The 26,176-nt window shown below is 47.4% G+C and overlaps 1 protein-coding gene and 1 long non-coding RNA gene across 3 annotated transcripts in view; both read right to left on the reverse strand.

Moving 5' to 3' along the window:
* Positions 1 to 26,176, reverse strand: part of PPM1H (protein phosphatase, Mg2+/Mn2+ dependent 1H) — a 272,860-nt gene that overhangs the window by 94,646 nt on the left and 152,038 nt on the right. The gene's annotated exons all lie outside the window — the stretch shown is intronic.
* Positions 8,452 to 12,443, reverse strand: LOC146403303 (uncharacterized). Its single transcript, XR_014803502.1, has 2 exons — positions 10,672 to 12,443; positions 8,452 to 10,389 (listed from the first exon to the last, which is right to left on the reverse strand). It is a non-coding gene; the product is annotated as an uncharacterized LOC146403303 (long non-coding RNA).

Consider the following 26,176-nt stretch of genomic DNA (forward strand, 5'->3'; position numbering starts at 1 on the left):
TAGTTTTGACTCAACCCCTAGCCTGGGAACTTCTGTAAGCAGCAAGAGTGGCTGTAAAAAGAGAAAAAAAAAAAAAAAAAAGGAAGAAAAGCATGTTGTAGAATAATACATATTATAAGATCATTTTTTGTAAATCAGAAACTAGATACAGATACCTCTATATATGAGTGTCCAATTCCAGGCCAAAAGCTACATGGACTCCTTCAGCTCTGCAAAGGCTTTACTGGGCAGGAATGACCAGGAAGCTGCCTGCCCTCACCTCCCTCCAACACACACACATGGTCCACAACCAGAGCTCTGCAGTCTCTGCAGGGAGTTGAAGGCCAGGGCTCCCTCTCCCCACCTTCCCTGCAGGTTGCATTTACACACATTTCTGCCTTCCCAGCCTAAGCATGTCCACCGGGAATCTTGGCTAAGGCTCTTTGCTCCACAGTGACTCAGTACTTTTCCACTCCAAGTTCTTCCCCTTCTCCGCCACCTACTGCCACCCCACCCCACCCCTGGGTCCAAAAGGCTCCTCCGCACTGAGAAGGCCTGTCAGAGCTCCTGTTTCAGAAGCACCTGTTCAGAGCTCCTCAGCACTGAGAAGATTCCTCCGTGTGCTACCTGCCATCCTGGGCCCCTGGCCCTGTGCCCTTGTGCGGGGAAAATGGAACGCTTTTCTCTTTGCCTCTTGCCTGCACCATCATAGTGAGTGAAGGCTTCACAGTTCTAACAGGCCACCTTGACACTTAACTGTCTGATAATACAAATTTTGTTGGAATGAGTAGGGAGAAAGGTATGCATGTGGGAAATTTAATTGTTCTTTACCTATCTCTGTATCATTTGACTCACAGGAAATGTGTAATGTTCCTTTTGTAAATTCTGAAAAGAAATTGATCCGCCCAGGTTTGGCTGGATATTCACAAAAGAGCCTGAATCCTACTCAATGCTGAGTCATCCCTGTAACACTACCTCATGCACCCTGTGTGACCCAAGTACGAAGTGTCCACACAATTCTTGGGGCCCGATCATCTCTCAGAGCTCAGGTGTGACTGCCAGCATGTCCTTTAGCTGTGTCAGGAGCCACTGAGAAGCCAGTGGCTGAAGTGCGTAATAAAAATGGTTAAGCCAAATGTCTACACCTTCTCCAACATTTGTTTTGTGAGAGGGAACCCACAAAAGTAGGTTCAGAACTGCCGATCAGGCTCACAAATGCAAAGGATGGAAAGAGGTTCTGAATGAAGAGTGAATGAGGTGACTGAAGGATGCACCAGCCCCTGCTCCGGAGGGTTAGACCCCATTAATTTTAGGCACACAGAAGGGTTTGTACAGGTGCAACCCCCTGCCCCCTCATAGCCTGGGTGTTCTGTACTGCTCAGACACACACGTTTCTCTGAGGACCGAAGAACCTGAGCTATGATCCTTAGACACTGATAGGATACATCCATCTATGTTTCAGTGGCCACAGGGAAATTTTCAATGTGTTAAATCCATGATGCTTTAATAAAGCCAAAACCAAACAAACCATCTCCCCCGTCCCCAACTCAATTACTGTATCCATTGTGCTGCCTGGCCCCACACAGCTTCCAGAGTTCAAGGTGGAAGCAGCCAATCCGGGGTCTGGAGGTGGCCGCAGGATGGGAGAGGCACTTCCCCTCATAGATCACTCCTGGGAGTAAGTGGACCAGGAGACATTCCTGCTGGGAGGCAGACCAACACCCAGCAACACTTTCTATTGCTTCGGAGACCTCTCCTTCCTTCCAGGCGAGCAGATCTCATCAGCTACTGGTATGTGTGGTGGGCAGTGTGCTGGAGCTACACTCAGGTGTGGTCTCACTGGGTCGAAGGAGGAACCCCCCTCCTGGAGTGATTCGGAGCGTTCCCCCTCGCCCTGGGTTTGAAGAGCAGGCTCATTTGAATATTAGGCTTATTTCTAACCTTGACCGAAAGGAGAGAATGCTGCCTCAGGACACCGGGAGCTCTCACATCAGCGGCTCTGACTGTCAAGGACACATCAGATTCGAGCAAAGGAGCAACGCACTGAAGTTTTAAGAGGAAGATGGGGTTCAGAGAGAGACTCAGGGGGGACAAATGTGGGAGAACTGTGGTGGGCACTCCCCTTCTGTGACTCTCAGGCAACTCGAAAGCCTGTGCTCTGCCAGGTGCACTTCAGAACAGACCACCTTTCAGCCCTTCTGCCTCCTCAATGTGAAACCCTTAGCCTTCAAAGCAAACAAAAGCCTAAAATTCACAATCAAACAGTTTTGCAAATAGGTGCTATGTCAACCTGGTATAAGGATGATTAATGAGCATATAGCTTTACAGCCTCAATAGAAGACTTTGTCTAAGTGGCACAAAGGGAAAAAACTGCAGATATACATATATCCCTCTCTATAGAGATTTACAGTTATAGCTGTAGCTTATATATATTTACATACAAAAATCTCACGTATAAATCTCTATTTATAAATATATATTTATTTACATGTAAAAATCTCCAAGCTTAACAATGAAGGTAGACTCTCTCTGCAGAGCTGAAATGGAAAAGAAATCCCAAATTGGCGGGCTGCTGGATTTGAGAAGCAGTTAACAGTGTCCAGTGGTCTGGTTTCCATGGAGTCAAAGATTAAGCGAGACAAAAATCTGGGATCAAGTTCCCCCCTGGAGGCAGATTGCAAACAAAGTTTGCCAGCCAGCAAAGCAAGGTGCCCTGAGCTTGTGTTTGAATGAGTCCTGGTAGCACAGAGCTTCCTTCCACCTTGAATGGCTGAGCAGCAGGCCACCCTGCAGCACGGAGACCAGCCCCACGTGCAGGAGAGTGTGCCTGAGTGTACAGCCCAGGAACAATGCAGGAGGAACTTTTCTGGGCTTTGGGATTTCTGCCAGTTTACTGGGGAGATTTTAATGGGAAAGACAAGGCAGTGCATGACAGTGACATGGGGAGATGGCTGATGCCAGGCCCTCTTTCAGCTCAGAACATCCATGATCCTAGAGGGATACTGGTCCATGGGCACAATGCATGGCAGTGAGGCTGTGCGGTGCTGGCAATGGCACTCACTTGGGAGCCAGAATTTTTAGGTGCCACCCCCACCTTTGGCTGATCGCCAGCTCTGGGCCTTGGAGTCCCCACCTATAAAAAGAAGGAGTGGGACTAGATCACTTCTTGGGGCACCTCCCTGGTCTAAATATAAATGATTCAGAAAATAAGCCTGATAGCGGCAGAGTGGAGACACACAAACTACTACAGCTGCTGCTTTTCTTCTCAGGAGGTGGTAATCACCACCATTTAGATTCTAATAAATACAAACTCATATAGAAGTGCCAGGATGAGAGAAGTCACCCTCGGTGCTTCTCTTAAATCATAAAGGACAAGCAGCCCGTTATTGAGCAAGCCCCCCAGTGTAATTTCCCTGTTGTCACCTGTCCCCTTGGAACTTGGAGCTGCAAACAAAAGGCATCTCTGACACCGTTAAGAGTATTCATAGGATGCCCTGATTCCATTACACACTTTTTCAGCTGAAAGTGATTCGAAACGCAACATTAAACTGCACATTTCCAGAATGGAGGAGAAAATCTGGTACAAGGTGACAAAGAGAAACCATTCGGAAAACTCTTTTTGACAGTGTATATCAATTCCCAAGCATGGGGAGGAGACATCCATTTTGTCAAAAAGCATCAGACCTTAGTGCATTCTCTTTGGATACAGCAGAAGCGTGTGTCTCCTTCAAAAGTATGAGACGTGTGTCGATGGAAAAGAAAGCAGGGCAGTTGATGGAACAAGCTGGGGTTACCACGGCCAGGACAGCCAGGCTGTCGATGCTAATTAGAGGTGGCGAAAAATAGCTGCAGGGAAAAAAATAATCCCACAAGCCTGGAATTAGTTTTGGTGTGTTTTTAGTCATTCCATTTCCAGAATGGATACTAAAGAAAAAGTCTGCAAATACGATGATTCGTTTAACCAGGACCTCCACGATGCAAGTGGCTCAGCAAAAACATTCACCAAAAAAAAAAAAAAAAAAAAAAAATGGTCAAGGAAAAAAAAAATTTGGATCTTTAAGTAGCAGCAAAAATAAATGACCACTCGTAGAGCAATAACTGAGTCAGATGTTCCTGTTTTCCTCACGACCAGCCCCGTCGGATTCATACCACCCAGAATAATTTCTCAAAGTCATAATTTAGCCACTTTCTACAAACATCTTGCTATACCAGCAACATTCATGAAACCAGGTGCAAGCACCGCTATTCTCCATGCCAGGTAAAAACGTTACGGTCATGACAGACCATTTTTTGAGGTGCTTATTACTTCCAAAAAAATGATAGGGGGTACATCTATAAATTAATAGTGGAGTTGTTTCTTTTGTGTGTGTGGAATATATTTTAAAGGGTACCATTTGGTTGTTCTTAGTATCTTCACAAAGCAGTGGAACCATCACCGCTATCTAATTCCAAAACATTTTCATCACCTTCAAAGAACGCTCCTCCCCCAAAGATTCATTAGCAGTCCCTCCCCATCCACCCCCATCTTCCCCATTAACCGCTGCCAACCACTAGTCTATTTTCTGTCTCTCTAGATCTGCCTATTCTGGACAGATCACATAAATGAGATCACATAATATATGGCCTTTGGGGCCTGGTTTCTTTCACTTAATGTTTTCAAGGTTCATCGTGTTAAGAGCAGAGGCATCAAATTCCTTTGTAAGGCTGAATGAGTATGTCACTGCATGGACACACCACCTTTTGTGCATCCGTTCATTAGATGGACATTTGGGTTGTTTCCACTCTTTGGCTATCATGAATAGCGCTGTTATGAACATTCACGGATGAGGTTTTGTGTGAATGTGTGTTCTCGGTTTTCCGGGCTAGATACCTAGGCGTGGATTTGCTGGGTCACATGGTAACTCTGTTTAACATTTTGAGGAACTGCCCGTTGGTTTTTGAAAGTGGTGGCGCCGTTTCGCATTCCCAATTGGTGGGTTTTAAAACTTTTAAAGGACCGCAGAGTTCAAACTGAGTGTACTTCTGAACCTCCCCCAGTCGTTTCTTATTTTGCACCATTTTAAACGCACTAGGCTGGCAAAGTTTTGCCTGTAGGCTTCAGGGTCAATGCACATACTGAATATTTTGTGGTTCCTTTTCCATTCATGTCAGAGGAATATATTCTGTTCTTCTCAAGTGCATGATCAATACCTATCATCCATGGCACATCAGAGTGCCCCAGCACAAATGTACACAAATACTTCTCAAACCCCAAAGCGAGCACATTTCTATCTCCTTGGCAAGCAGCTGGCCTGGGTGAGGCCATAAAGGCATTTATTATTTTTTCTCTAGTATAGTCATTTTTAGAGTAGAGTGTATCCTTCCTTCCTTCCTCTCTTCCTCCCATCCTCTTCCTTCCTTCCCCTTCCCTCCTCTCCCCTCCTCCCCCCTTTCTAAACAACTGATGGCTACACCAGCTCACTGTCTGTGTGCCAAGGCAGGTAGGACCGACAGAAGCCTGGGAAGCAATCTCTGTACCAACGCTCTGCATTAGTCACACCCTTGTTAGAATTGTCCGGTTCCATCCAGCCTCTCTATTTTAAAAGGGCAACGCAATGGAGAAACTGAATGGCGTCCCAAGAAAAGAAATAAAAACAATGCAAGGGGTGGAAAATAGATGCTTTGAAGGAGGTTAAAGCAATTGTGCTATTTTAGCCTGAAGGAAAAAATGAGGAGTGATTTGATCACACGCTCCTTCGCGCAATTTGAAATAGTTCTATTGAAGGAATGGTGGGTGACCGGTTCTTCACGCTCAGAGTCAAGCAAACAAGAGGAAATTCTATTTAAATCAAATCAGTAAGATTCTATGGTTGGAAACAAAAAAAGAATTTCCTGATCTTCACATTATACACTGACCAGAGCCCGTGGGTATCTGTCCCTGGGATTCTTCAAAACGACACAGGGAGCTTTGTCTATATTTGCCTGCCAAGAACCTTGAAGCCTCCTTTATTGTTGTTTCTTTATGGTGCTATAAATCAGGGACAACATCTGTGGATTCATAATTCATTCTAGACTGTATACTATATAATGTACTTGGAAAGTATCACAACCTACACTTTAGAAGTAAACAGGGCATCCGCATTTCCATAAGACCCCGCTCAAAATAAGCTATATGATTTCACCGGGCAGAGCAGGTGGCTTATCTGTGGCCCATGGTTACAGAACAGGTTGGATGACTCACCTGAAGGGTCTCCTCCTAGCTCTCCCTGCCAGCCCGTATCAGTTTCTCACATAACAAAGGCCTGGAAGCCCATCTCCCAACCAGGGAATGTAACTATCCGTTGGGTTTGGGGAGCCAGGTGAGGTGTCGTGAAAAGGGATCAGGGCTCAGAGTTCAAGGTCTAGCTCAAACTGTGAAGTAGCTGTGCTGGGAAAATCGGCTAGCTCGCCACCATGACACTCAGTTTTCCCCATGTGAAAAAGAGACTATATCTCTTTCTTCGGATCAATGAGTACAGGTATAAAAGGACGTCAAGCATGGCTTATCAAGTACAGCTGATTAAATCTTGAAAGGAAACGTACATGTGCACAGTCAAAGCAGAACATTCACTACGGGGAACTTTGTTATTTTGTACAGTAACTGTCTACCATTGTGATCCTAAGGGACTGTGTGAAGGGGAAAAAAACCAGGTGTATCTAGTGACCTCCCTTAGGCCTGAAAGATAAAATGGCATGCTGATTTCCTACTGCTGTTTCCAGTCACGTGTTCAGATACCCCCGGAACTCCACAGAAAAGAAGGGAGATTAACAGGGTAGTACTGGAGCATTCCTTTTCTCTTGATCACTGGCTTTAAACCCCCACTCAGTTTGATACTTTTTTTTTTTTGCCTTTTAGGGCCACACTTGCGGCATATGGAGGTTCCCAAGCGAGGGGTCTGATAGGAGCTACAGCTGCCGGCCTATGCCAGATCTGAACTGTGTCTGCAACCTACACCACAGCTCATGGCAACACCAGATCCTTAACCCACTGAGGGAGGGCAGGGATTGAACCCTCAACCTCATGGTTCCTAGGCAGATTCACTTCCGCTGCGCCACGACGGGAACTCCCTGTTCGTTACTATTCATGCCATTGTTTCCTTCAGATTTCTTCCAAGTATATCTATAATTTAAGATTTTGACAGGTATATACAAGGTCCCCATGCCAAAACCCCTTTCCCCGCAAAAATTCCACTGAGCCCATAATTTACCTGAGGCTACTGCAACTGTCCACATGAAAAGTGAGAGTCTGGACTATGTGGAGACAGACAGAATAGTCTCAGAGGTAGAATAGGTTAAATTTTAAAAATTATAGTGTTTATTAAATGTACATAATTCAAATATATAGTCTCCCACAGAAAGGAGATGAAAAGGTCTTGGAAGCTGCTCAAATTCCCAGCGTGGACAGTGGAAGGTAATGATGCTATTCACAGGGGAGACAGGAAGAGAAGCCCGTCTGGGGGCGATGTCACCGCATTTTGATTTGGGCATGCCGAATGCGGCACATGTGCCTGATGCCCAGGTAGGAGGGCTAGTGAATACGCAGCTGGCCGTGTGGATGTGGTATGGCAGTGTGGGTATGGTGCTCAGAAATGAGGCCAAGTGCTAGAAAAATAGAGCTGGGAACAGTTATGTTTATATGGTAGTTCCAACGACGGAGTGGAAACAAGTATTCCAGGGACTGTATACCGAAAACATGGGGATAAATATTAAGTGAGAACATCGAAAATGGGTCCATTCCCTCATTTACCTGTTGAACTGTCTTCACAGTATAAATCAGTGAATTGAAGCCGGCCTTTACAATGTTTTCCATGCAACACTCTTCTGAGTGATAACAGGAAACCACTCAAAAGTTTCATGCTCAGAAGAGTTTGGGAAATTCTTTTGTAACAGGACTTATCTGCGCCCTGAGGGTACTAAAATATGTTGTTGTTCTCCAAGACTAGGTAACTGTGCAATAATTCCCAAATCTGACTACGGGAAGGACATCTCTTCGCATCTTTTTTCAGCTGATTGTGGGTCAATTTCAGGGATGGATGCGCTTGAGTGAATGACAGCCGAGGGACATAGTGGGCTTCCCTCTTGGGAACCTCGCCCCCTACTCCTACTCCCCAAAATCTTGTTAGGTGAAAAAACCAGAGCTGCTCTCTCTTGGGGAAAGGCTACACCATGCCTCTCTCTGATTCCATTTCTTTCTTTTTTTCTTTCTTTTTTTTTGTAAAGCACTTTATTCACAAGCTTCAGAGGTAAAGAGGGCTGAGGTGGGGGCTGGGGCCATGGTGGGGGCTGCCTGGAGGAAACCTCAGCTCTCTCCTTCTCTTTCCCGGCTCCTTGGTTCTCTCCATTCTAATTCTTCTCTTAAATAGTCTGCCAGGCACGAGAGCTCAAGGAATGCTCCTGCTACCCAGCCTTCCACTAGTTCTGATGGGAATCTTAGGAACGTGTTCTTGTTCACACTTTATTTTTGTATTTGCTGCTTCTCTGGAATGACCATCCCTTGTTGCCGGGATTGGGGGAAAGAGGCAAATGGACTATTCTAGTCCTGATTACAGCTTAAATAAAAGAAGGATCCAGTATGTTCTAGCCTGGCTCACAAAGGGGACGCACTGGGACCTAAGGCCAAAACTTAACACTTATAAAATGTGTTCTTCTGCCTTATCCTCTGTCCATATATTTCCCTGTTCAACTTTTTTTGGGGTTGTTATGCAGGGTCCAGAATAGGACTTATGAATTAATTAACAGTTTTCAGGTCTTGGCTACACAGCTTCTAATTCCTCCCTGGGAACTTCTGGAAATTGAGCTGAGTTTTGATTCATCTCTGCAAAAGGTCATTGCTCCTAGGTCATTCTACCTGACCTAGTAGGTCTTATTTCACATCTAGGAATCTCTCTGACATGTCCAGGTGAATAAATACATTTTGGACCTTATACTGTGCCCAATTTGCAAATACTCAGACCATTCATTAGCATGGGGTTAATTTAAGATCTCAAAACTTCTGATGGGAAGTTGGCCAAGGATGGACAGGAACACCCACCCATCAAAAATGTTCACAAGCCCAGAATCGATTTATACTTATGGAACATGGTGAAGACAACAGAAATGGCCTTCCTTAGTTACGTATTTAAAAAATTGAGATGACTGAAGAAGAGACTAATTGGCTGTTGGAGACCAAAAGTATACAGTTGATGGATGACAAAGAAGAAGGAGAAGTACTTGTTTAGTTCCATTTTACTAGTCAGGTGGAAGGCGACAACCATGAGTTTAAACAACAACAACAAAAAACCTAAATTAAAAAAAAAGAAAAATAAAAACCATGGACCAAGGTAGACAACAATATTACAGAAGAGAACTGTGCAGCAATGAATGGGATCACGTCTTTTGGCTTCAACAGATTACATCTTGGGGCTGAAAAGTACTTGAACATGAGGCTGTCACAGTTCCGTTGGGGATCTAGGGGGAACTGCAGTGATAGATGTGCCCAATAGAGATGGCAAATCAGGCCCACTTTCCAACAAAGGACACCACGGATTCTGTAAACTGGCACGGAGGGACCTGATAGCAATCTGGAGGAAGATTCTAGAATAGGCCAGTAAAGACAAGGTTTGTGGGGCGAATAAAGGAAAGCGGGGTCACGGGCACTCTGCCTGTGTCTGCTGGGAGGACGGCATGTCCCTTCCCAGTCCCTCTCTCCCATGCTTTCTGTCCAGGTTAAGGAAATGGTACAGGCAGAGAATCTATTTGGACTTTAGACACCAACAAAATCTTTCATGATCTTTCGGCTGACAATGAAGGATAGGAACGGTTTTGAGTAAAAAGAGACACGTTCAAAAATGATAGAAATGGCTGCAAAATCGTGGCATTTGAGACCATCAGTCGCCGTGATGTGGCTCTGTGGTGCGGGTGGTGGGAAAGTGGGAGTGGGCTTGGCAATGCTGTTCCACAAGGGGGGTGGCAGGCGCCGTCGGCTCCACGCCGCCTCTGTCAGTTCGGTTCTGGGTGGTGCCATGTGTGAACGGGGAAATTTCACGAGAAGAGGGTCAGGGCCAGAGACCTAGAGATGAGGGGCTCAAACCAGTTCTCTCAACACCATGTGAAGGAAACCAGCGACGTTTATTCTGAAGATGAGAAGATCTGTGGAGTATTGAAAGGACCATCAGGTGTAAGAGTGACTGAGGGAATACGCATGGCAGGAAGATGCCTTTCTTTTCTTCTTCTTTTTTGTTTTTTGTTTTTTTTTTTGTCTTTTTAGGGCCACACCCATGGCATATGGATTCCCAGGCTAGGGGTCTAATCAGAGCTGTTGCTGCCAGCCTACACCATAGCCACAGCAATGCCAGATTCAAACTGCGTCTGTGACCTACACCACAGCTCATGGCAACATGGATCCTTAACCCACTGAGTGAGGCCAGGGATCCAACCTGCAACCTCATGGTTCCTAGTTGGATTTGTTTTCCCTGCACCAGGATGGGAACTCCAACCTTTCTTTTCTTAATCTTAATTAGTTGTATTTTTATTTTTTTATTATTTTATTTATTTAATTATTTTGCCTTTTCTAGGGCCACTCCCACAGCATATGGAGGTTCCCAGGCTAGGGTTTAATCGGAGCTGTAGCCACCAGCCTGTACCAGAGCCACAGCCTACATCACAGCTCACAGCAATGCTGGATCCTTAACCCACTGAGCAAAGCCAGGGACTGAACCTGCAACCTCATGGTTCCTAGTTGGATTCATTAACCACTGCACCACGATGGGAACTCCTCTTAGTTGTATTTTTAAAAACTGTACACAAGTTACATCTCCTGCTCATGTACTAGCAAATACTTTGATGTTTGTTTTTGGTTTCTGTTTTGAGAAATGTTTCATGAAGTAAATAAACACGTGCATATAAATACACAAAAGAATTCCCCCATGAGAGGGTGGTCATAAGCAAAAAGGAGGTTCTGGCCAGGGAGTTCTGAGCTGCCGTTAAGTGGGAGATGCGGGGAATATGGTTGTGAAAAGGCCAAGAGTATTTACCGAGAAATAAAAGAAAAAAGTAGGGGGAGGGGGAGGAGAGTGGAGAGGGCAGCCAAACCTTGGAGAAGATGATTGGCAGAGCTAGGAACGGCACAGGAAAGCCTGGAAACCTATGCCACCATTGCTGCCAGGAAGCTAGGGAAGAGAAACCAAGATTTCTCACACTGAACAGGTTGGACTGAGTTAAGTGGACCAGAGAGGTGGCTGGGACATCAGTCAAGATCAGTCTAAGCCCAAGAGTATCTCCAAGGGCTCAGAGAAGAAAGGTCTCCTTCTTCCCAAGCTCCCAAACACTTCATGCCATAACTGGTCCAGCTGGAACATTAATTTGGGAGGAGGGTGGGTGACCAGGAAAAGCAACCCCAAAGGCAAGACCCAGAAGAGAGGCCAGGGGTCCCAAGGGGAACCATGGGCACTGTTTGCTTCTCTACGTATGTTGACAACAGAGTCACTCCAATGCCTCGGCCGCACGGTCTGTTATCCCCACCTCCCCCTTACGCCCTGATGCGGTGTGGTTATAAATCTGAATTATCGGAGTGCAGACAGCACTCGAGGGACAGGAGAAGAACATCACCAACACAATCAGGAACGTGACCTTCACCAGATAAACCACCGCCCGTTTTCACTGGGATTAGTGGCGCCGAAGCAGAAACTTGGCTTCCACGCAAGTCTGGGGATGTCGTTCCCACTTTCCGCACAAAGAGAGATGGGCACCATCAAGACTATGGGCTAATCCCTTGGAAAAAACCAAAATCTCCAGGTGACTAAAAAACCTCTTAAGCTCTAGACACACTCCTTACTTAGAGTTTACCTTCTTCTTCCAACTGTAAAATAAAAACAAACCGGCTCACCATTATATATGGCACAGGAGTGAAGAAAACGAATGAAGAGGTAAATTCACCGTCAGAAAAACACACCCTGGTAAATCCACTAGAAAAGTGTCACTACAGACAGGCTATTTTCCAACGACCTTCGAGGGACAAGGTTCAAGTTGTAAGATTGGGCTCCTAATAAATAGCCTTGCTGGAGAGGCATGTCCTACCATAGCACCGCTCCACAAAGCACTCAGAACAGACCCCGTCCATCAAATCCCAACTTCTATGGATCTATTCAAATTTACATTTTGAATCATCCTGTTCCCTTGGCTTGGTCCCATTCACCACCACCCCTCAGAGGAGAAAAGGCAGATGGAGACGTGCCACAGGCAAACCTTTACAGCCTCGGCCTAGTGCAATTTAGGAGGGAGGTTCAGAAGCAGAGAGAGAGAGGGCTAATAGAGATATCTGTGATCATCTGAAACACGAGTGTGAGGTTCAAAAGGCTGAACTTGTGGGACTTGAAGCTAAGGACTTAAAACTGCCCCAGAATCCTCAAGTCATGCAGCCTAATCACAAACACATTCCTTCAATCCCAGATGAAAAAGCTGACACTTTCTCATGTTTGGCTGGGGTCCCCCAGAGTCATTTGTCGTCCTGGTGAGCGCGCTTTCCTGAGAATCAACATCTCCATTTGGTTTCCATATGAATAATTCTTGGAAGCGACCAGCTCTTTGAAGGGCATCTATTTTTGCCTTGAGGTCTGCTGGAGTCAGAGTTCGCATGAACCTCACAGATGAAAACTCTCTGAGCATGATTCATCCATGCCTATGGCCTTCTCACAGAAAGGAGGTCCCTGCCTGGTGGGGTTTCTGTATTTACATGGCTTATGTGTTTATTTGTAGTTAAAACGGTTCTTGCCAGTTTTTGAGGTCTCAGGAATGTAAAGATGATCTACAATGTGCGTTCATCGGAGAATGAAGGTGGGAGAATCCACTGGGACAGTGAACCCCCAAACCTTGACTTCTCAACCCAAATCCATGTTTGCTCTATCTTGGCAGTGGGACCTAAGCTTGGCCCAAGCTTCAGACTTCTAATCTTTCGCCCAACATGGGCTACATTTTATTTATACCTTTAAACTATGGCAGAAAGAAAGGGGGCATTTGACCCAAGATAGTCAGGAACCACCTGGCAGTGAAATAGGTTTCTCTTCTCCATGAAAAGTTCTGGTAGAGAGACCATGTCCCAGAATGACCAATAAAAAAAAAAAAAAAAAAAAAAAAAAGGAGTTCCCGTCGTGGCGCAGTGGTTAACGAATCTGACTGGGAACCATGAGTTTTCGGGTTTGGTCCCTGGCCTTGCTCAGTGGGTTAAGGATCCGGTGTTGCCATGAGCTGTGGTGCAGGTTGCAGATGCAGCTCAGGTCCCACATTGCTGTGGCTGTGGTGTAGACTGGCAGCTGCAGCTCGGATTCAAACCCCTCACCTGGTAACTTCCATGTGCCGCAGGTATAGCCGTAAAAAGAAAAAACAAGAAAAACCAAAACCAAACAAACAAAAATAAATCCTCATAGGACAGTTATTTCATTTTAGGGATGAAGGACTCAAGGTCTGGGGAAGTGAGTGGTTTGGCCAAACCGACACCCATGTCTCAGTTCTTACGTCAAGGTGCTGTCTTCAATACTCTGCTCGTCTTCCTGCCAAGGGGAGACCATTACGTCCCACATAAACTCCCGGGTTTGAGCATTTAGGGGCCTGGCTGGTGCACTCTGGGGCCGTCTCATGGAAGTGAGGGCTCTTCCCCACCCCAGATCCCTGCCTTGATCCAGCTGCTACCTTCTGTGCCTGCTCTGGGTTTTCTGCTTCACGCCACCACCCTCTCCCTTCCCTCCTTCGAAAAATCCAATCACACACAAAAATGTCAAATTCTGGTGAATTCCCCTCCAGATAATTACCAGGGACAAAAATAGTGAAATGAGAACAAATGGGAGTGACCCAGAAGGAAAGAGAGAGCGTGCACCCAGAGAGCTCCCTACTCTGGAGCTGGGACGTTGAGAGGGGCCGCCTGGGGACAGCCGTGTCCCCTGGCTTGTGTCCTACATTGCTGAGAGGGGGAAATGTGCTCTGGAAATGTAGGTACGCCCTAAATTCGTCAGAGGAGATCGTGGCTGCAACACCAGACGCAGCCAAACCACCAACCTGCAGCAAATCCGTCTCAGCCATCGGGTCAGAGCCACACTGAACACCAACGCTCTCTACGCACAAAGGGCACAGCCTCTGAAGCAGCTGGACGTTTTTAACCAGGAAAAATGGAGCCACATCAAAACCATGTGACCCTGAGCGTACAGGGAGCCCCGATAACACTGTGTTTGTACTGACCAAATTCAAACTTCAGGACCGTTCTCCCTCGCCCTGTTTTCTTTCTTTGGGCAAAGACTCCCCAAGTGCCTACCCTACGCGGGGCCCGGGGATCTGGCAGGGGACCCGAGGGAACAGTGGCTGCTGCAAGGAGCTTACGGCCCTGGGGAGGAGCAGCAATCTGTGTGGGAAGGTGGGGGCCTCAGACAGGGAGGCGAGGAGGGGACAAGGAGGACGGAAGGATTGGCAGCAGCAGGAGCCAAGAGCAAAGCTGGGGCGGGGGAGGTGCATTGCGGGCAGAAGTGAAGTGCTCGTGCAAAGACCACGGCGAGGTCGCCTGGCATATGTGGGATGCTGGACAAGATGCAGTGAGGAGGACGAGGCGGGCCTGGAGGGCTGGAGGACTGGAGAGCTGGGCCTCACCATCGGAGGACCTGGTGGGCCCTCGAAAGAGTTCAAACGAGACCGACAATGAGCTCTGAAGGGCCCGGAGCAGAGGATTTATCTGTGACAAGGGTCGATCTTGGGTGTGGGAAGTGGACCATGCAGGATGGAGCTGAGCGAAGGAAAGAGGAGTCTGTCACTGAGGCTTCAGTGAGAGAAGGGCTGGTCCTGCCTGAAGGTGGGTCAATGGAGCAAAACAGAAGAGACACATCCCCAGTGTCACCTGGAGACAGAACCACAGGACACGGGTCAAGCTGGCTGGGGAGCTGGGGGTGGTGGTGGGGGCCACGTTCATTAGGAGAATCCATGTGCCAGGGGCCGGGAGGGCTGCTGCCCCAGAGCGAGCCTGCTCCTTCACATTGCAGGTCCCCACCATTCAGTGTCACTCCAGACTAAGCGGGTCTACTGGCCTAGGCTCCTTGAAAGAATGTGAGAAAGCCCACAACCATATCCACAGTGTCCTGGTCTTTGCAAACAACAGGACTATTTATAAGTATTTTTTATTTTTTCTGAATAGCCTAAGCAGAGTTGAGCCTGCTTCGGGTAGAGATTTGAGGAGATACAAAGATAAGATGTGATTCCTGCCACAAATGAGCTCCAGCCTATTAGGGAAGGAGGGAAGGGTGTGCAATTAGCCTGCAGTGGAAAAAGGGAAGTGGGAGCACAGAGAAGGGGAGACCTTGGGGTCCCTGGCACACGCGAGGGCACTGTGAATGGGTCATGCCTGGAAGGCACAGGGGAGAGAGGAAAGACCCCAAGGAAGAGGTGATGACTAAGCTGGGTGTTCTAGAAGACATCTCAGGGGGCTGCCCAGCAGACGAGGAGGGAGGCAGTAGCAGCTATAGGGACAAGGGACAGAGGACCCTTTGGCTTGGGAGGGGGTAAGGGGATGCCCTGGTATTGCCAGAACTGGGGTGCGAGGCCAAGGCGTAACAAGAGATGAAGGTGCAGAGGGCCTGACAAAGAAGGCCAAAGCATCTGGACTTGATTCGGTAGATGAGAAGTCGCTGTCAGGCTTTCAATAGGGAAGTGGGGTGCCCATTGGTCCCTTAGTAGTCTTGGGGACCGACTGAATGGGCACCAGTGAAGTAACTAGCCCTGTAGAGAGCCCTCTGGATGGAAACAGAGCCTACAAAAGATGCTGGCAGCTTCTGACCAGAACAGGTAGCAGATGTGGGAGGAGAGAAGGGACGAGATTGAGCCTTGGCTGTCAGGCTGTCCTAGGTTTCTAGCTTAAGTAATGCGCTGCTTTGTGTGTGACACCACGAAACTGGGAACACAGGAGAAGGGCCCCATTGGGGAAAAGAAAATTCCTTTAGTTTTGGACACTTTTCAAGTGTGAACAGGTTTACAGGGTATCTTATTTATTCAGATGTTACCTTGTTCCCAAAAGGACTTAAATGGAGATTACATGAATACAGACAAGATAAAATAAAAACATAAATATGTGTGGAAAAAAAACTAGAGAGGATCAGAGGAAGCTAGGAATTACGTTAATACCAAACACACGTGCTGCAAGGCGCTTAACTGTCCAAAAAGCGGCCATAAATGCTCCCTAAGAGGTAGCAGCAAAACCACCACCAGTGGTCTACTGACCTCAAGGCTCCCTACCCCCCGCCAAAAAAACCCCTTCCCTCTCCCTTAACCCAAGGCCTTTCCCTAAAGGGCACACAAGAGAAAAGTCCTCTGTGGTACTCAGGAAAGAGGGTACTGCGTGTGATGAAAGGACCGAGCTTTATTGCAGGATCCCTGCAGTAAAGACAGCAACACGCTTCTCTGAGGTGTTTCTCACAACCTTCTCCAAGCTCATGGCATCAGAAAGCAGTTCAGAAAAGCACTTAGGGCGGTCCCATGTGTACAGGTCAGCCTCGATCCAGAGGGAGACGTGGGCATTTCTGGGGGGATGTTAAGACTGGAAATCTTCCCTGGGTACGGTTTCTCTCAACAGGATCTTTCAAAACACACAGAGGCAGCAAGGTCATGGTCACCCTGCCCCGTCAGAGAACCCTTACCCTGTGTGCCACGCCAGGGGCTTGGAAAATGGGTTAGGCTTGGGCATGTGGGGGGAAGAGGACTGACAAAATCTGAGGGTGGTTAGAAAGCTGACTTGGCCATGGCCTTCCTGGAAGCTCCCTGGCATTGTGCAGAGAGGGGGCATGGGGAGATGACAGAGGCAGGGGGTCACACGGCCCCAGGGAGGGGAGAGAAGTCTGGTTGGGCTTATAGATTTGGGCAGTGATATCAGAGAAGAAGCAGGAGACACGGGTGCATGGGAGGGCTCAGGGATGCGGTGTGGAGAGGCTGGAGCAAGAGGAAAGAAACCCTGGCTACTTTTCAGGGGCAGGTGTGAAGAGGAACCAGCAGTGAAGAGGGGAGAGAAGACATGAGAGGGTGAAATCCTGCAAGCCATTAGAGGTGGCTCACAGGACAGAAGGGCTTAATGTGTATCTATGGCCATTGGCATCAGTCACTTCCTTAAGCAGGATTTTCTTATTTCCTTTTTTTACATTTTAGGGCACAGGTGTGGCATATGGAAGGTCCCAGGCTAGGGGTCAAGTTGGAGCTGCAGCTGCCAGACTATGTCACAGCCACAGGCAAGGCCAGATCCGAGCTAAGTCTGCAACCTACGCCACAGCTCACAGCAACACCCGATCCTTAACCTGCTGAGAGAGGTCAGGGATCGAACCTGCATCCTCATGGATACTAGTCGGGTCTGTAACCCACTGAGCCACAATGGGAGCTCTAAGTAGGTGTTTTAGTTGAGGCAATACTACCAGCATCACTGATAAGCTCTGAGTCTCAGTGGCTTAGCCCGATACGCATGTTTCACCCTTGAAACATGAAGTTCACTTAGCAGCTGGGAGAGGGGGAGGGAGTCACAGGGAATTGGGCTGTCAGGTGTTTCCCCTGCTCTGGGAGGTTTCCGAGGTCACCCTCGTCCATCAGCCTCCAGTCGGCAGAACAGGGAAGTAAGTGGATGGTGTGCATAAAGATTTCCTAGGACTGCCATAAATTACCTCTTACTTGGTGGCCTGAAACACAGAAATCTACTCTCTCACAGCTCTAGAGGCTCAAAGTCTGAAACTGAGGTGTCAGCAGGGCTTCTGAAGGCTCTCAGGGAGAGTCCTTCTCACCTCTTCCTGGCAATCCTTGGTGTTCCTTGGCTTGTGTCAGCTTAACCCCAATCTCAGGCTCCATCTGCACATGTCACCCTCTCCAGTCTGCTGTCACGTGGCCTTCTTATTAGAACAGCGGTCCTGGAGTTCCCGTCGAGGTGCAGTGGTTAACGAATCCGACTAGGAACCAGGAGGTTGCAGGTTCAGTCCCTGGCCTGGCTCAGTGGGTTAAGGATCCGGCGTTGCTGTGAGCTGTGGTGTAGGTTGCAGATGCAGCTTGGATCCTGTGTTGCTGTGGCTCTGGTGTAGGCCAGAGGCTACAGCTCCGATTCGACCCCTAGCCTGGGAATCTCCATATGCCGCAGAAGCGACCCTAGAAATGGCAAAAAGACCAAAAAAAAAAAAAAAAAAAAAAAAAAAAAAAAAAAAGAACAGTGGTCCTTGGATTTGGGGCTGCCCCTACTCCAGCATGCCCTCATATTAATTTCCATCTTAATTACATCTGCAATGACCATGTATCTAAATAAGGTCACAGTCACAGACAGGAGGGTTAGGCTTTGGAGGCATCTTTTGAAAGGACGCAATTAAACCATTACAGTGTGTGAGAGGCTTTTGTGTCGGACCTGGGAGGCAGCGCAGGTCACCTCTGCTCACAGCCCCCTGGATGAAATACCCACGTGGCCACACCTACTTGTGCAAAAGGCTGGGGAACGTAGTCCGTCCCCTGAGCCCTGGAGCGAGAGGGAAAGGGTCTGGGGAGCAGCTAACCAGCTCCCCCATACAGCAGGGTGAGGAAGAGGGGGAGAGAAACTATTCCAGGGAAGTGGTGGGGACAGAGTCAAGGCTGTTGTGAGTGGAGAGGTGGGGCCAGGGGGTGCCAGTCTTATGGGAGCACCTTGGACTGTGAAGGGGACTGGCTAGGGGAGGACAAGGCAGTGAGGGGAAGCTTGTGTAAGATGAGGGAGCTATGACCATGTGTGCAGGCAGAGGGCAAGAAGCCAGAAATAAGGGGGGTCAATGAAGACACGAAAGGTAGGGAGGATGAATGGAGTCTGTTTTGGGAGGAGACGGGACCAAGAACACTGGTGGAAGAAGTCAGTACATCTCTGAAGCTCACCAACCACAGGGCGGGGTGGAGGTGCCTGTGAAACACCAAGTGAAGAAAGAAAAGATAGCTGGGATTCATCTGGCTTTGCAAGCTCATTGCCTGATGTCTCTGAAATCTCACCCGAGACAGGCTCATGGTGCACAGCTCTGCGTATGTTTTCACATACCCCTACTAAACGTTACGCTATGCACAGCTATGCCAGGAAACTCGCGAGTGCTATTTCTCTTTCAAGCACTGCTGGACCTTCCTAGGGCAGGAAGCCTGAGCGTTCTTAAAGCAATGCTGGGTCAACCAAAAGATGGCCTGCTTGGCAATGTTGTGCAATAGTAATCCATGCCTTGGCATAGAACAGTTACGTATCTTGCTACAGAAAGCAAAGTGGTCCTGTAGAAAAGCAGTGTCTGTCTCTTCCTGGTGTGCACTGTCACCCCCAAAAGGCTCAGGACCCCCAGACCCACCCGATCTGGGGATAAGGAGGTGTCTGTAGAGCCCAAGCTCGGAAAGGCTAAAATACACATGTGCAGGTGTTCTTACATGGAACAGTCTTTTCAGCAGCGAATCAGGATGGCTGCATGCAGGTCCCGCGAGACGGCGCTCAGTCCTCAGGCAGAGGCTGAGAGGGTACTGCTGCCCGGTCACTAACACAGCGCATCTTGTGGTCTGAACAGACTCAGCCCACCTAAGAGACTGCTCATAAGCTAAATAATTAAATATCCCTTCTAGAACATAGCATGAAGGTCGGTTTGTTGGGTCCATTTTACTTGACATTTATTCAATGCCTTCTACAGGCAAAAGTACCATGTGAAAAGTACGTTGTTGAAAGCACACTACTGCACGATGGCTTTTAACAACTCCATGGAAAACCTGAAGGGACTGCTGATGGGAGCTGATAATAATAATGTTAATAACTATTATCATTATAATGATAAAAAGAAACATTTATTGAACACATAATAGATGCCAAGAACTGTACTTAGCATTTTACACACTTATTATCCTTCTACCAACCTTATTAGAGATAAGGTCTTTTATTATCCCCATTTCACTGTTAGAGGAACAAAGGCACAGAGAGATTGGGTACTTTGTTCAAGGTCACACAGCACTATGATAAGTGGCAGAGCTAGGACCAGAACCTAGCTAGGTTATCTCCAGAATCTGTGCTATTAATCACTATACAGCCTACCACAGATATTCTTGACTGTTTTATATACTGGGCCTTTTTATAGATTTATCTGAATGAAGGGTCTGAAAAGCACATAATATAGTCTAGCCAATTTTTTAGATGACCTATTAATATTGAAAACCAGAGCAGCCCATTTGGAAGCGCGACCATATGTCCTTGAAATACTGGTGACAATTACGGCTATGACCTGCCAGCTCAGATTCACAAAGAACGAGATAGAGAGGGGAGGAAAAAAACAATAAACTGACACAGAAAAGAATCAAAATAGGGGGTGTGGGGGGGAACCGGTAGAGAGATGAATCAGTATGAGAATTAATTGCATGAATCCAATTTTTGCAGGCAGGCCGGGCGGCCCGTGGTGTGGAATGAGTTCCCCTCTGCAACCTCAAAAGCCTCTTTATTTCCTGAAAGAGAAAAGCTCAGGGTCCAAGTGCTGGGCGCCAAGCTCAGCCCGAGGCGGAGGTTCAGGCAGGCTCTGGGTCTAGCAGCGACTGAGGGCGTGTGAGGGCATCTGTGCCGCTGAGCTCCCTGGGAAGCATGACCTTGACTTCACAGCAGAGTCTTGCAAGGAAAAAAAAAAGCATTTATTTGTCGAATGCCTAAGAGCCTGGAGGCTTTTTAAAGGGCTTTGCTGAAAAAGGACTTTTTCTGTGTTACTTAGAGACAACCACTGCTTGCCAAAAACACTAGTGTAACAAAAAAAAAAAAAAAAAAAAAAAAAAAAAAAAAAAATCACAGAACTTGAAAGCTGAAAATGATATGAGAGGCTGCCTAGCGTGCCCTAAAGTATCTAAAGCATAACTGTAAACTATATGGACACCCCGCCCCATCTCACACTCCGTCTGACAGAGTATGAGGAATTGAACGGTGGAAAAATTCTGGAAAAGTGCTTCCCTTGGGGGCTGGGGGACCCTAGGGATGAGCCAAAGGGAGTTCGGACGGGTGGAGGGAGGAGAGGGTAGAAACACAAAACCCGTCCCAGGCAGCAGTGGCAGCAGTGCTAGTAGCAATATTAATGGTACCACTGTTAATGGTGGTAGTACTATCAATAGTAATGGTACTAGTACTAGTGGTAGAGACATTGGTGCTGTAGTACTAGTAGTAATACTGGTGGTAGTACTAGTTGTAGTGGTAGCAATGGTACCAGTAGCACTACTAGTAGTGGTGGTAATGGTAATAGTGACGGTGTCAGTAATACTAGTAACGGTGGTGATGACAGTGGTAGCGGTGAGACCAGGAGTAGGTAGCCCTCTGGGTGGGTGGTATTTAAAACAAAGGGACACAGGAGAGTCTGCTTCTGTTTGGTGGGCATGATGCAGACACTAAGGCAGAGGCGGTGCCCTCCGCCCAGGCCCACAAGCTGAGGGGAGCACCAGTTCAGAATAAGAGACAAGTTGATCTTCAAAAAAATGCACAGTCTTAATATCTGGGTGGCAGACACAGGGCTGGACCCAGTGAATTGGGGCCTTTAAGGATCTGAAGGATACAGAGTTTGGCACTGTAAAGTCTCAAAGCTGCCAGGAGCCTGTGCTCTGGGGAACCCTTGCAGGATGGTTTTCAGGGGCCCTGTCAGGCTGGCAGAGGGGGCAACTGAAAAGCTTCTTTGATGCATCTAATTTGTTTTTGGCATCTAAACCAACAAGACAGAGGAAAATGGATCAGGGCCTCAGGAGTGCAGGGAGCTGACTTACCAGGTCACTCTCTGGTTGGATATTAATTCAGTGGTCACCAAATTTCCAAGTTGGAAGATGTCCTTTTTTTTTTTGTCCCGCCCATGTCATGTGGAAGTTCCTGGGCCAGGGATCGAATCTGCGCCACAGCATGACCCAAGCCGCTACGGTGACAATGCCAGAGTCTTTTTTTTTTTTTTTCTCCCCCTGCTTTTTAGGATCCTTACCCCACCAAACGAGGCCAGGGATCAAACCCGTAACCTCATGGTTACTAACACAGGATCCTGAAGAGTGGGAACCAGCCTGTTTCACAGCAGGAAAGGTGAGCTCCTTTCTGGGAGGGTGAAGTCTGTCTCATTTCTGTCAGCTCGTTTCCAGAGGCTGACACATTCCTTCTTCCCTTTTTGCCACTAACTGCTACACCATCCTTGTCTGGGGGAACTTGTTGACTTGTTCACACAAGTGAGGGCAAGGTTAAAGGTTAAATGCCCATCTTGTCCAGTGAACTCTCCAAACCCAACAAACCACCGGATAACTGTGTAGTACACACACCCCCTGAGGAACTGCTCAGTCAATATCAACACCTGTCCTGACATAAGGCCTTCGTACACCATTTCCTATGGAGGACAGTGCAACGAGGCTCACGGATCGCAAAAATGAGGACGGTCCCCCCAAAAACATCCACACCACAAATGACCCCATGTGCCAACCAAGCTACTCACAACCACAACAATGACCTCATGAATAACAGAGCAAGGGGGCCTGCCTGCAGAACTCTGAAGCAATGGATCGTGACGTGTGAGGACTCTTGCTGATGCGGTGTGCCATCACGTCATGGTTATCCTCAAAGAACACAATTGCACGTGTGCCAGAGCTTCCCCTTTAAACCCAAGGCAGGGAGTTCCTGCTACAGCTCAGTGGTAATGAACCCAACTAGTATCCATGAGGATGCATGTCCGATCCCTGGCCTCGCTCAGTGGGTTAAGGATCTGGCATTGCTGTGAGCTGCGGTGTAGGTTGCAGACACGGCTCAGATCTGGCGTGGCTGTGGCTGTGGCTGGCATCTACAGCTCCAATTTGACCCCTAGCCTGGGAGCTTCCATCTGTCGCAGGTGGGGTCCTAAAAAGCAAAAATAAGATAAAATAAACAAATAAGTAAATAACTCCAAAGCAGGCTCCACTCATGAAGGCTGAAGGCTCATCCTAACACCCTCTCTTGCCCTTCACAATGCATCATAAATGGAGGCTGGACTCCCCGCCCTCCCCCAGCCCCCACTGTAAGTGCCCCAAAGACAGGGGCTTTGCCTCACTCACTACATTTCCCCATCACATGCCTGGTACAGGCAGGCATCCAAACGTTTGTTGGCTCCTGCTCTTCCCATGGCATTTTGGTTAACTTACATCTTTATCCTTACTGTGGGGCTCTGACTGTATATAACACGTGCACAGTGAACTGCACAAGTTTAGCACAAACAAACTTAAGACAGACAGAGACATAACTTGTAAATGATCCATCTATAGTTATTATTTTGACTCTATTATGGATGCCATCAAGAAGAGAAAATGTGCTCAAATAAAATGTACACCAAAGAACTACAGTTTGAGAGTAGAAAAGAAGCTAAACTCTTAATACTGAACTGTTATGTCACGTAAAACCTTCAACAACATAGCCGTGACAATTTAAAAATAATCTCAAGGGAACAGAAGGTGTTAAGACACCAGTACAGTCATTCCTACCTGGGTAATATAACCTTTCCTCTTTAGCATAACATGAGTATTGCTTTCTATGATGAACTCTCTCTTTTTAGTGTTTTTCAAATTTAGGGTCACTCCTGCGGCATATGGAAGTTCCCAGCCTAGGGGTTGAATTAGAGCTGCAGCTGCCAGTCTACACCACAGCCACAGCAATGTGGGATCTGAACAATGTCTGTGACCTACACTGCAGCTCATGGCAATGCCAGATCCTTTAACCTACTGAGTGAGGCCAGGGGTCGAATCCACATCCTCATGGATACTAGTCAAGCTCCTAACCTGCTGAGCCACAGTGGGAACTCCCTATGATGAACTTTCTAAAGATGAATATTTGGCATGCTGTTTATCCAGTCGGCTTTTTCATCATTTAAATGTGTTCTCCAAGGTGAAAGTGGATCAGAGCAAGATAGCTACTTCTTCACTGTCTGACAACTTGAGCTGAACACGCTACATCTCTTCTAAAACTGACAGTGACAAAATCCAAGTGACAAAAGAGGTCATTGGTGTTTGGGCTTTAAAGATAATGACATCCAAGGTGTGGCTTTATCAGGTCCATTGGAAAAAAAAAATGTAACAATAATGAATAAAGACACCATCGCTTATTGACCCGAACGTGAATTCCCTTCTTAACACCCAACAGTGGCTCAAACTGCCAAATGTTGATCAAGATAAACTCCTTTGGGCCTGAAGACATAATTTACAGATTACTATATATCCCAGCGGTCTTATTTCCCAGGATGGCCATGGACCTGAATTCTAGCCAATGGAAAACATGCAGATATGATGTGTGCCTCTTTTAGGCCTGGGCCATAAATCCTTTTTTGAGTGGTCCCCCCATGCTTTAGTCAGGGATAAGCCCCCGTGGACCCTGGAAGCCAAGTGTTAAAGATGACAGAGCCTCCTTCATCCCAGGTCCCTGGGTGCCTGAATGAGACAAAGCCACTGCTTCTCAGGCCAGTGAATTTGGGGCCTATTGTTTCTGCACTTAGCCTTCCCAATAGACCATCACATGGTAGGAGACATTTGTACCTTTCCTTACACAAAGTGTGAGATTAAGCTCTTATGAAAAGAAGGAAAAATGAAGACAGTATATTTTAGATCCTCCCAAAGTCACAGAAACCTAGCCCTTGATGGGGACTGTGACAAATCAAATTACCTAGGTCTAGCATTACTGCTAGGTGGTTATACTGTGATGCACAGATACTTTCCTTAAGAGAGAACCTACTATTTTCTGTGGCCGCTCACTGCATCTCTGGGCAGCTCTCATCGAGCTCGTATTGAGAACAAAGACAATAACAGCCGTTCTCTATTAAGGAGCAGCTACCGCGGCCCTGGCCGGGTGCTGAGAGCTTTCCACTTACCTGCTCATCTAATCCTCATCTGGGAGGTGGATACCACCATCTCCTCCGTGTACAGAAGACAAAACTGAGGCACGGAAAACATGAGATTGGCCCAAGGTCAAACATGAGAAGTGGCAGAGCCGAGATGCAACCCAGGCAGCCTGCGTCCGTGCGCCGAACCACCGCCCTGTCCTCCTGTGGCTGCCCCTCCGTCTCAGATGCACGGAAAGCAAGCCTTACCACTCTCCCCGCATCCAACAAACACCCAAAGATCTCTTTTAGAGCAACACAAGTTATTGTTTCACAGGGCTCGACAAACTCTAATTCGCTTGAGTTTTTCTCATCCCTTCAAACATGGTTCCAAACCCTTTCACCACAGAAGTCTCTCTTTGGAGGGTTCCTGTTCATTCACCCCCCTGGTGAACTGCGTCACTCAGACAGTTCATGTATAAAACAAGATTAAGAAAAGGACTTCCTGGGAGTTCCTGTTGTGGCTCAGTGGTTAATGAACCCGACTAGTATCCAGTGAGGTTGTGGGTTTGATCCCTGGCCTTCCTCAGTGGGTTAAGGATCTGGCATTGCCATGAGCTGTGGTGTAGGTCAAAGATGAGGCTCGGATCCCACATGCTTGTGGCTCTGGTGTAGGCCGGTGGCTACAGCTCCGATTGGACCCCTAGCCTGGGAACCTCCATATGCCGCAGAAGCGACCCTAGAAATCGCAAAAAGACAAAAAAAAAAAAAAGAAAAAAGAAAAGGACTTCCTTCAAAGGGTTGGTGTGAGGATGATTTCAGTTATTCACACAAAGCCCTAGAAACTTAGAAAGAGTGCTTAGGAGCAAATAAGCCAACCAAAACTTTAGCTATTATTTGCCTTATATGTCAAATGCTACAGGCTATCGCTACATTAGGTTCTGGTGTCTACACCATACCAATGGCCAGACTGAATTTACTGTCCACTTAAAAATACATTTAAAATGTTGTTTTTTTTTTTTAACCACTGATAAACTAAAACCATGGACCAACTTTACTCCCTGATTCTGCTGGTCACTCCACCCTCCTTCAAAGGTCACTTTACCGTGACTGTGGTTCAGCTTTACCCAGTTAAGGTTAGCCTACCTCCCCAGGCACTAAAGGTCTGCCTGTTTGTTTGTTTTAGGGCTGCTCCTGTGGCATATGAAAGTTCCCAGATAGGAGTCGAATTGGAGCTGTAGCTGCCAGCCTACACCACAGTCACAGCAACGCCAGGAAGGAGCCGCATCTGCGACCTACACCATAGGTCACTGCAATGCCGGATCCTTAACCCACTGAGTGAGGCCAGGGATTGAATCCGCTTCCTCATGGACACTAGTCGGGTTCGTTACTGCTGAGCCACAACAGGAACT

The sequence above is a fragment of the Sus scrofa genome, chromosome 5, assembly GCF_054392235.1.
Source record: "Sus scrofa isolate SSC_HxYL_T2T_F1_AM1 chromosome 5, Sscrofa_HxYL_maternal_Yorkshire_Landrace_v2.0, whole genome shotgun sequence".
Taxonomy (NCBI): Eukaryota; Metazoa; Chordata; class Mammalia; order Artiodactyla; family Suidae; genus Sus; species Sus scrofa.